Source organism: Trichosurus vulpecula, chromosome 5 (assembly GCF_011100635.1).
Source record: "Trichosurus vulpecula isolate mTriVul1 chromosome 5, mTriVul1.pri, whole genome shotgun sequence".
NCBI lineage: Eukaryota > Metazoa > Chordata > Mammalia > Diprotodontia > Phalangeridae > Trichosurus > Trichosurus vulpecula.
In genome coordinates this window covers 195,774,260-195,784,635 of record NC_050577.1, presented here as the reverse complement: position 1 = coordinate 195,784,635, position 10,376 = coordinate 195,774,260, and the positions used below count along the sequence as shown (strand labels likewise).

Below are 10,376 nucleotides of genomic sequence, written 5' to 3'. Positions count from 1 at the left end.
AAACTTCCTAATAATTAAAACTATCCAAAAAGGGAATGAGTTGCTGCTAGAAGTACTCAGTGGTTTTTTTTTTCCTCACTGGAAGTCTTTTATAAGACTTCTTCTGCTATGTTATGGACTGAATTTTTCTTCAGGTGTGGTCTACATTAGGTGGCCCCTCATATCTGTTCCATCTCTGAGATTCTATGAGATAAGAATATCAGTATCCCTGAACCTCAGCATAGCTGTCAACAAAATGGGAATCATAATCATAATAATAATATTTTCTTCTCTCAAGAGCATGAAACTCAAGGTTGGCTTCATCTCTCTTGTCCTTTGGGCTCAAACCACAGTGAGTTTCCAAGGAAACGCTGTGAAAGATACTGATATCAAGAAATTGTGGCATGCCCATTTGTTCTGGATATTTTCCATTCTTCTGACAACATTCATTGTTCTGAGAAGAAAGACTTCTCAGATTTCAAAACACATTTGAGATGGTTGTGCGTCTCTTCAATTAGGGTAGCTACTGTCAACACAGCATTGCATTTTCTAGAGACACCAAGTCCATTCCAAAAGGTGCTCCGTTTCACACAAGATTAGCCAGATTTCCAAAGTGCTGTTTCTACTTTTTTATGCTGAAAACTCTTTCAAGCAATTATCATTCTACTGTTAGAGCTGATGATGGAAATATTGTTATTTGTGGTTATTTTGTCCACGTTTACCACTTTACCTTCTCTGTGTTTGTTAGGACCAAACATAATTGAAGCTATAAATGGAGCTACGTCTATTTGGGATAACAGCTTTCAGATCCCTACAAAATCCAGCAGGACAGCTAGGTGGCACAGAGCACTGGGTTTGGAATCAGAAAGACTTATCTTCCTGAGTTCAAATCCAGCCTCAGACACAGCTATCAAGGCTGTGCAACCCTGAGCAAAATACTTAAGCCAGTTTACCTCAGTTTCCTCATCTGTAAAATGAGCTAGAGAAGGAAATGGCAAACCACTCCAGTATCTTTGACAAGAAAATCCCAAATGAGGTCACAAAGAGGTGGACACAACTGAGATGTCTGAACAACAAAAACCCACAATCCAGCATGGTAAGAGTTCCTATTCCATTGGCTTGGGAGAGGCCATGACAGGTAGGGCCCATCTGTTCTACCCTATGAGCTAACTTTGGGGATTGTGGCTGGTCTCATTTAATTTCTCTGAATTTTTTGGCAGAGGAAGCAATCTACAAGAAGCAATAAGTGGAATAAAAGGGGAAGGTATTCCTTTATGCAGATTCCATAAAGACCCAGAAGCAATTTATATAGAAAATTCACTGTTGTCATTCAGTCAGTTCTTCGTGACCTTGTGGACCATATTGTTCATGGGGTTTTCCTGGCAAAGATACTGGAGTGGTTTGCCATTTCCTTCCCTAGCCAATTAAAGCAAGCAGAAGGTAAGTGACTTGCCCAGGGTCATACAGTTAGTACGTGTCTGAGGCCAGATTTGAATTCAGGTCTTCCTGATGCCAGGCCCATCACTCTATCTACTGAGCCATAGCTGCTTCCTTTATATAAAGAAGAAGATTAAAATCTTCTGTATTATAGAAACAAGCAGTTTCATTCACAACATTTTAATGCAATTACAGCTTGATGCTGTTAGAGCTTTTTAAATTATGAAACTCCTAAGAGATTTATCTTCTAGCTGAAATATAGTATTTGTAATAGAAAAAAATTCTTGCACTATCTGCACCCCAAAGGATTCATTGAGGAAAGGGCTTGGTAAATCTTATTATCAAGAATCTATTATTTGAATATGTATTTGAGCATACTATATGAAAGGTGACCATGATCTGTCCTTGGAAAAACCTTAGTGTGCTCTTTTTAAAATGTTAGAATAATTAAGTTTTCGTACTTACATCTCATCATATCCACTTCTGGATAGCCTCTACAATCACTTTTGATGGAAGAAGGTTTTTATGAGAAGCTGCCATAGAAGCTTGGGTTTAAAGGAGAATATAACTAGCTAAGATACCTAAGGGATATGTAGCTAGGACCAAAAAGAAGAATTTCTGTCTAATTTAATTGGCTTGAGTATGTGGTCAGGGCCAGGGACAGAATAGAAATGAGGGATGGAGAGCAGGACCAGGAGTCAAACCAAAAGCAAGAAAAACCTTATCCAAATATGGAAAGATGACTAGTCTAAAACCTGAATCTGGCTATAGGAAAGACAAAAAGGAAGAATGACAAGGAGACACTTAGGTATTAACACCAGGCTGTTCCATCAAAGACCATCAGACAACCAGAGGAGAAAAACAGCAGGGTAGAGGGAAATAAGGGGCTCAGAAGGTGCAGTATACACCTGACTGAATCTAGCTATGAAAGCAAGGATGACATTCTAACTTCAACAGAAAGGTTCACAAGATCTTTTAAATAATAAAGCCCAAGATTTCACCTTGAGCACTACATTGTGCTTAATTCCCATTAGAGTATAACTTTGAAAATATATTTACAGATGACTCCAGTCCATAGTGGTCTCTCCCTCCAAAGAACTCAAAGTATTCAGGCTTTATGCCACTCATTGCATAATTAACAGGCTACCTAGAATGTGTCTAGTGTAGCCAGGTTATGAGAAGACCCAACACCATTGGGGATATCTTCTCCTCCTTGTTGTGCTGCCCCCATGGCCTCCTGTAGCCCTAGGCCATCCAGAACCCATCCAGGCTACTTGACTTCTCACAGGGCTTAGGTAATATGGGAATCACTAAACTCTATTCTTTCCAGGAAAATGGAGGACCACCAAGCCTTCCCAGCTGTTCTCCTTCTATATGCTGAAGACTCCTGGCATTGTAAACTGACCCAACGATATAACCTACAACCACAATATAACTCCTGAGCTTCATTCAGCTGCATTCCTAGGGTTTCCTTACCTTTCCAACTTTCCTATAACTGAATTTTTGATGTACTTTCTTCTTCAGTTGGAATGTGAGTTCCTTGAGAGCATGGGCTGTCTCACTTTTTGTATTAATAGCTCGTCACTTAGCACAGTGTTTAGAACATGATAAACACTTAATAAATGTTTTTAATTCATTCATAATAGTTTGTATCATTATAACTCTCAGATATAATAATTATGCCTAAGTTTTATAGCTATTGAAGCACTTTCTTCACAAGAACACTCTAAGGTAGGTAGTGTTAGTACATCATTCCCATTTTACAGGTGAGGAAACCAGAGCACATAAATACTTAAGAGGTAGCTACATAGAGACTACTGGGCCTGGAATAAGGAAAACTTGAATTCAAATCCAACCTCAGACACTTACTGGCTGTGTGACTCTGGACAACTCACTTATCTCTGTTTTCTTCAGTTTCCTCAGTGGTAAAATGGGGATAATAATATTACCTACCTCACAGTGCTGTTATGAGGACCAAATGAGAAAATATATTAAAGTACTTAGCATAGTGCCTGGCATACAGTAGGCATTACATAAATGCTTATTTCCTTCTCTTTCCCCTCTTCAGATCCACCCCCCTCTCAATCTAAAGTGATTTGCCCAAGGTAAAAGCTAGAAAGTAGCAGTCGGAAATGGAACCCAGACGCAGGCATCATGACTGGAACATGTTTAGTGCTCTATTACCCAAATGTAATAGAAGCGATAATACTCACATTGCTGAGCATAGTTCTTCTAAAATTCCTTCCCAGAAAACCTCTTGGGTCTTCGTTGATCTAATCGTCCTGGTTTTCTTACCTCTCCTCACTGACCCCCACATGCTCATGTAATCTTTTCTATAGCTGAACGTATTTATTTTATATCCTACATGTTGGCTTTCCCAACCTTTAGTTCATTGTCAATCTGGTTTACTCCACTGGGACTATTCATATTCCAGTCATAGCAGCTAAATCACATCAGGCTCTTTCCCCTACATAATTTTCCAATCTCTGCCCATTTTTCCCTCTCCTCTTCAAAATCGGGGCATTTTTTTTCCTCCAATATCCCCAGGTCCTTTGGAAACTATTTCTACCTGTCATTTACTATGGGGCATTTAGTTTTTAAAGGATGACTCCAGGATGTCAAAATATATGTTAATGTATTCCTGATTAAGGACTTCTGTTACCATGACAACCAGACAGCAGCAGCCACAGCAACAAAAACGGGTGCCTCAGAAGTAGCCAGATTCATTCTAGTGCAATTGTGAAGCTTTCTTCTCTTCATCGCTAAGCCTTCACCACAATGTCATAAAAAATACACTAGAGTCTTTCAGTTAATTCCACCTATATGACTTCCTAAAATAAAAAAATAGGTCATAAACATAACATTCAGAAAAATTTCAACAAATCTTCACTTTAATGCACAAGAAAATCTTTTATAAATGAGGACACATCTTTTTTTCTCACAACATTGTTAATGTCTTGAATAATAAAAGTAAGTCAAAGTTAGAGATAGAAAGCACAGCTATAATGTGGAACATAATCATCAAATGTTTCTCTGAACATGGAACCTCAACATTTAGCCTACACTCCTCCAATCAAGTTAACCTGTTGCAAAAAGCTAACTCCAATAGTTACCTCCACCATGGACACGAAGCTTGTCCTCTTTCTTACTTCTAAAGTATAATACAGGAATTTAAGGGGACCCAGTCTCACTTGTTAGCTGTCAGACAGAAAATCTATGTAGTTATCTAAAGATGTCTACTTGCATATCAGAAAATAGTTCTCTGAATGCCCATGTAGGGCAGTGAAGTCCTGGAGCTAACGCTGCATCTTCCATTATGGTGCTAAGATTTCTTAGGTGATTTTGGTGCTACAAGGAGTTTAATAAACTTGTATTAAATAAATTGAATATACTTAGCTCTGCCTAAGTACAGGAATTCAGAAAGACTTTTCAAAAAGATCCAGCTTTTCTGCTTGGATGGAATCTCATAGCGAGCATAGAGGGACAACAGCAACATCACCCCTAGAAATGATACTTCTGGGAGGTGACTCTTCAGTCCAGCCACTAGGCAAAGTTCTCCTATCAAGAATCCTGAAATCCTACAGCTACCATGGAGTGACAGCACCTACATATAAAATCTTGGGAACTTCAATTTTATGCTTTGAAGCAGACCTATTGGCTATATTCCGCTGATGGAGAACGCTATACCATTCTATCTGATCCATTGTACTGGATCTCTAATTCCAATACTGCACAACCAATCTTACCAGTTTATAGACAGGTCTGTCCTTTTCCTTCTTCAGAACCCCATACTTTTCTACTCTTCATCAACCATCTTTTTCATTTGGTTTAGCCATCTCCTATCCCATACACTGTGCCCTCTAGGATTTCTGTTCTTTTATCAATAAACTCTCCTACATTTTGCAACTATTTAAGCAACATTGCTTCTAAACATTTCTCTTGAACAGACACCTGAATCTCCCTTCATAGTGCCAGGAAGTGGGGTTGGCATATACCTTCCTCCATCTTGCCACTTACAAAGCAATCATCAATTTACGTTCTCTTATCAATCCTGCTTCTGAGGTCTATATAATCTACCTATGCCATTTTTGCTGCTCTTTTCTCCTGGACTCCAGGTCAATTTCTCACTGACTGTATTTGCTTATTAATTTCTTCTTGCCATCTCCTGCCATCACCCTCAAGGAGCTCATTTTGATGAGAAAATTCCTCAAATTTTCAATTTTTCAACTATAACAACTTGTTTCTCTAACCCCACTGCATCCACACAGGCAGGGGCACATCTCCAGAGGTGGGGAACCTGTGGCCTTGAGGCCACATGTGGCCCTTGAGGTCCTCAAGAGCAGCCCTTTAACTGAATCCAAACTTCACAGAACAAATCCCCTTAATAAAAGGATTTGTTCTGTAAAACTTGGACTCAGTCAAAAGGCCACACCCAAGGACCTAGAAGGCCACAAGTGGACTCGAGGCTGTAGTTTCCCCATCTCAGCTTAAATCTTATCAATCCTTGGAATTGTACCACTTCCAAAATCCTAAACTGTGTAATTGCACTCTTTCACCTCATATTGTCATGTCCTTCAATGTATCCCTGTTCTCCAAGTCCATTTGCCTCCATACCCATCTTTCATCAGAGATTTGACCACCTTAATACCTCTGTAGTGAGAATCTTGTGGCAGATTCATGAAGGTCCTCTAAATTTTGAGTCTCCTATAGAACCTAGAATAGGGTTTTGAACACAGTAGGTACTTAAAGAATGCGATTTATTTCTCTACTCTTTTTCCCCTTTCCTTTTTTCTTTAGGAACCGTATCAATTCCCAAAGTGTTGCCTCTCACCTGTATGTGGGTAACACCCAAACCTCTCCTTCTGCCACTCACATACATCCAGTCTAAGACCCCTCTAAACCTACCTACCTACTTCATTTCCTACCTACCACTTTAGCCCATCCTCATCTCCAAAGCCTATTAATACTGTGCTTAAATCCCTAAATGCTTTTAGCTAGGCATCTAAGTGGCTCAGTAAATAGAACTCTGGGCCTGGATTCAGGAAGACCTGAGTTTGAATCTGGCCTCAGATACTTACTACCTTGTGAGCCTGGGTAAGTCATTTGAGCTCATCCTGCCTCAGTTTCTTCAACTATAAAACGAGGATTAATAATAGCCCCTACCTTACAGGGTGGTTATGATGAACAAACGAGATAATGTTTGTAAAGCGTACATAGTAGGCTCTTAATAAATGTTTATTTCCTTTTTACTTCACAACCTCTACTTACTATTTAGTCCAGAACATATTCTACCTCCAAAAAGCAGCATGGGACTTAAACTTTTGTTCTGTAGGGCACAGGGATTAAAGGTTTGAATCTCTCCTATAGGATAGTTAAACAAAGAAGGTTGTAAAAGAGAAAACTAGAAGTTAGGCTAGTGACTGCATGTACCTACAGTTATGAGTGATTCGCAAATAGGCCCTTCCTAAGTATAATGAATCATTTGGGGGAACCATTAATTAACACCAACTAAATTATCAGCTAACTTTGAAAGTAGGCAATTATTAATGAAAAGGTCAGGTTAACTCTCAAAGAAGATACAAAACAATAAGCCTAAGAGAAGATACTCATGAGATATGTAGGCCATCCAGTCTCCCTCAGTATAACATCAAGATACTCATGAACAGATTCCCACCATATTTATTCAGTCTCTTCTCCCACTCCTCTCCAACACATGCTCTCTGACTGAGCCAGACATGGAGCTGGAAGGCACTTTTGAGGCCATCTAATGCAACCCTCCCATTTTACAAATAAGGAAACCGAAGCAGGGAGAGATTGAGACTTAGCCAGGGGCACTCTGAGAGGCAGTGGCACAGTCAGAAGTGGAGCACAGATAATTTTACTGTGCCTCACACAGCACGTCCATTTCCTCTTCTGTGTCCTTATACCAACTGTTCTGACTGCATTCAATCCCTACCCCAGCCTACCCCAACCTACATTCCCTGGCTCTAATCTCAGGACAAATATCAGGCAATTCAAACATCTACCACCCATCAAAAGTAGGTTATCAGCTCATAGAGGGGGAGATACATACATTTGATTTCTTTTCATTTTCCTACTAAATGGAAGAGTGACACAATGAGGATAACAATAAAAATAATAATAATAAACATATTTATAGTGCTTGAAGATTTTCAAAGTGCTTCATACAAGTTTTCCCATTTGGATTTTACAACAACCTCATGAGGTATGGCTTTATTAAAATTATTTTAAAGGTCAGAAGAATTAGTTCCCCCTTAGGTAGAAGATTGTTTCTTCTGCATAGCTGAAATAAGAGCTAATAAATAGATCTAATGATTGCAAATGGCTTCCATGGTTCTTTAATATACAGACCCATCTCTGGCCATTTTAAGATGAGTTCCCCATGAATAAATGAGAAATTTTCCACATTTTCAAAGATTATTGTAAGGTTACTCTGGGAGCTTCTAGGTGACACAGTGGATAGAGTCCTGGACCTGGTGTCAAGAAGACTCAGACATTTCCTAGCTGTGTGACCCTGGGCAATTCACTTAACCTTGTTTGCCTCAGTTTCCTCACCTCTAAAATGAGCTGGAGAAGGAAATGGCAAACCATTCCAGTATTTTTGCTAAGAAGACGCCAAGTAGGGTCATGAAGAATTGAACATGACTGAAATGATACAACAACAACAAAAAGGTTACTCTATTTTCACCAAACATAGAAGATCGTGACATAGATAAAACTGCAGAGAGTTTGGTAAGATATAAGGAAAAATTCTGTTACTTAAAAGGAGAATAAAGCAGTGTAACCAGATATAGGGCAATCTCTATATCTAGAGATCTTTAAAAATAGGTTGAACGATCATCTATCTTGTATGATTTATGTGCTCACCTGCCTAGAGGCAGAAACTAGACAAATGACCTCTTAAAAGCCCTTCCAATTCTGGGAGTTTAATCCATAATAATTTTCCATATCCGTTGCTTCAGCCATGTAACTCCACTACTTTTTTCCCCTCCAAAGGGACCTTCCATATCTAATACTGACTTTGATGTTAAAATATCTCATTTCCATCAGTTTACTTTCATCTACTTTTATGTTATAGTAACTATATCCAAGTTCTGCTTGTCTTCTTGCTATCTTCTCATGTTATTCTCCCAGCCTTTGTGGCTGTTCAGTCATTTCAAGTCATGGCTGACTCTTCAGAACCCCATTTGGGGTTTTCTTAACAAAGATACTGAAGTGGTTTGCCATTTGCTTCTCCAGCTCATTTTATAGATGAAGAACTCAGGCAAATAGGGTTAGGTGACTTGCCCAGGGTCTATCTATATATCCATCTATCTGTACATCTGCCTTTATATCATAATTCAAGACCATTTCCTCTAGGAAGATTTTATCTTATTACCTCCACCCATTTTCCAATACATTAGTATAGAATGTGACTCACCTCAAATTCAACCCATTCTTACTCATAAATACACCTTTTGTTCCCATTGTCTATTTAGATCTTTGGGTTTTGCTCTTACAGTATATGTTACTTGAAGGTAAGAGTCATTTCTGCTCATTCTATTGCCATCCAATTGCCAATATTCACAAATCACAGTGTTACATAGTCTTTGGGCACTAAAATACTTTTCACACAATGATTGTTCAACTTTCCCTTTAATTTCCATTCTGGGATAAATTACATATCTTAGAAAAACTCTGGAAAAAAGGGACAGGGACGGAGTCTCAAAATACTTCCAACCCCCAATTCAGGTTTCAGTGTACCATCCCAATCCTCTTTAATTTAATATGATATTTTAATTCCATATGACAGCTTTCCTCCAGGGTCTTCAGAACATTTCATACATAATTCATTTATCTTACAAAGTCCCTGCAAAGAATGTCTATTACAGTTCCGAGGGCATCACTTCCTTGGAAATCCCAAAGCTTGGCCACTAAAAGGCCCAAAATGTCATACTAAGTGTCCTCATACAGGAGTCAAAACCCCAACAGTAAAATAAATTCTTACCGTTGTCCTTCCAAGGAGAGGCTTGTGTGATCTAGGTGCCCTTACACATAGTAAGTGCAAAAAAATATGCAATGAAAGACTTCATTATTATTATATGGTGAGGTGAGGGAAGTGTGTGTGTGTATGTGTGTGTGTGTGTACGTGTTTGTGTGTTTTGTTGCCATCTAAGCAAGACCTCAGAATACTGGGTGCAAGATTATTAACCTTTCTTCTCCTGGTTAAAATTTCACCCTTGCCCTGGGTCAAAGGCAACACATGTTGCAATCCTCCAATGGCTATTCAGAGGACATTGTTGGTAGCTAGGTAGTTTTTATGATTTATATACCTGTCCTTTAAGAACTGAACACCAATGTAGGTGACATTAATTAACTCTCTATACCCCCACGAAGGTCTAACATTAAATGAAATTAAATATCCCCATTGCCTATAAGTGAGGCACACTGGCAGAAAGTAAAAAGGAAATGCCTTCATTCAGCTTTCAATATTGGTTGCTGCGTGTATTTCTTGTTCCAAGAACACAGAGTGCTTACATTTCTGTGCACGTCAAACCAATACTGTACCCACCTATATTTATACAAAGCAACACGTGAGGCCACGTCTGATTGCTTTCGGATCATAGGACACCTGAAAGAAAATGAAGGCCAAATCTCCGTGTAAGACCCCAGGGCACATCTTGTCCATTGCACTCTTCTCCAGGCGCTTGTTGCTGCTGCCGCCACCAACAAGATTAACAAGAAGGTTATATTTAAACTTCCAAGAGGCGCTGCTGTGCCATTATGGGTCTATTTAAAATCCTCTGGGCAGCTGCAGTACATAATAACAAATCAGCAGGAGGGAGGGAGGAAAGGCAGGAGGGGAGATGGAGGAGAGGGGAAAGAGGAAGGGGGGCTGCGAGCAGGTCAGGAGCATCCCAGATTGTTTCTGTGACAAACTGACTGTCAAAAGATGGCAG

General features: G+C 39.3%; 1 pseudogene; it reads left to right on the top strand.

The window, feature by feature from the left end:
* The first annotated feature begins 280 nt into the window (after positions 1-280).
* LOC118851146 lies at positions 281-6,304 on the top strand (annotated as a pseudogene).
* The last annotated feature ends 4,072 nt before the right edge of the window (positions 6,305-10,376 follow it).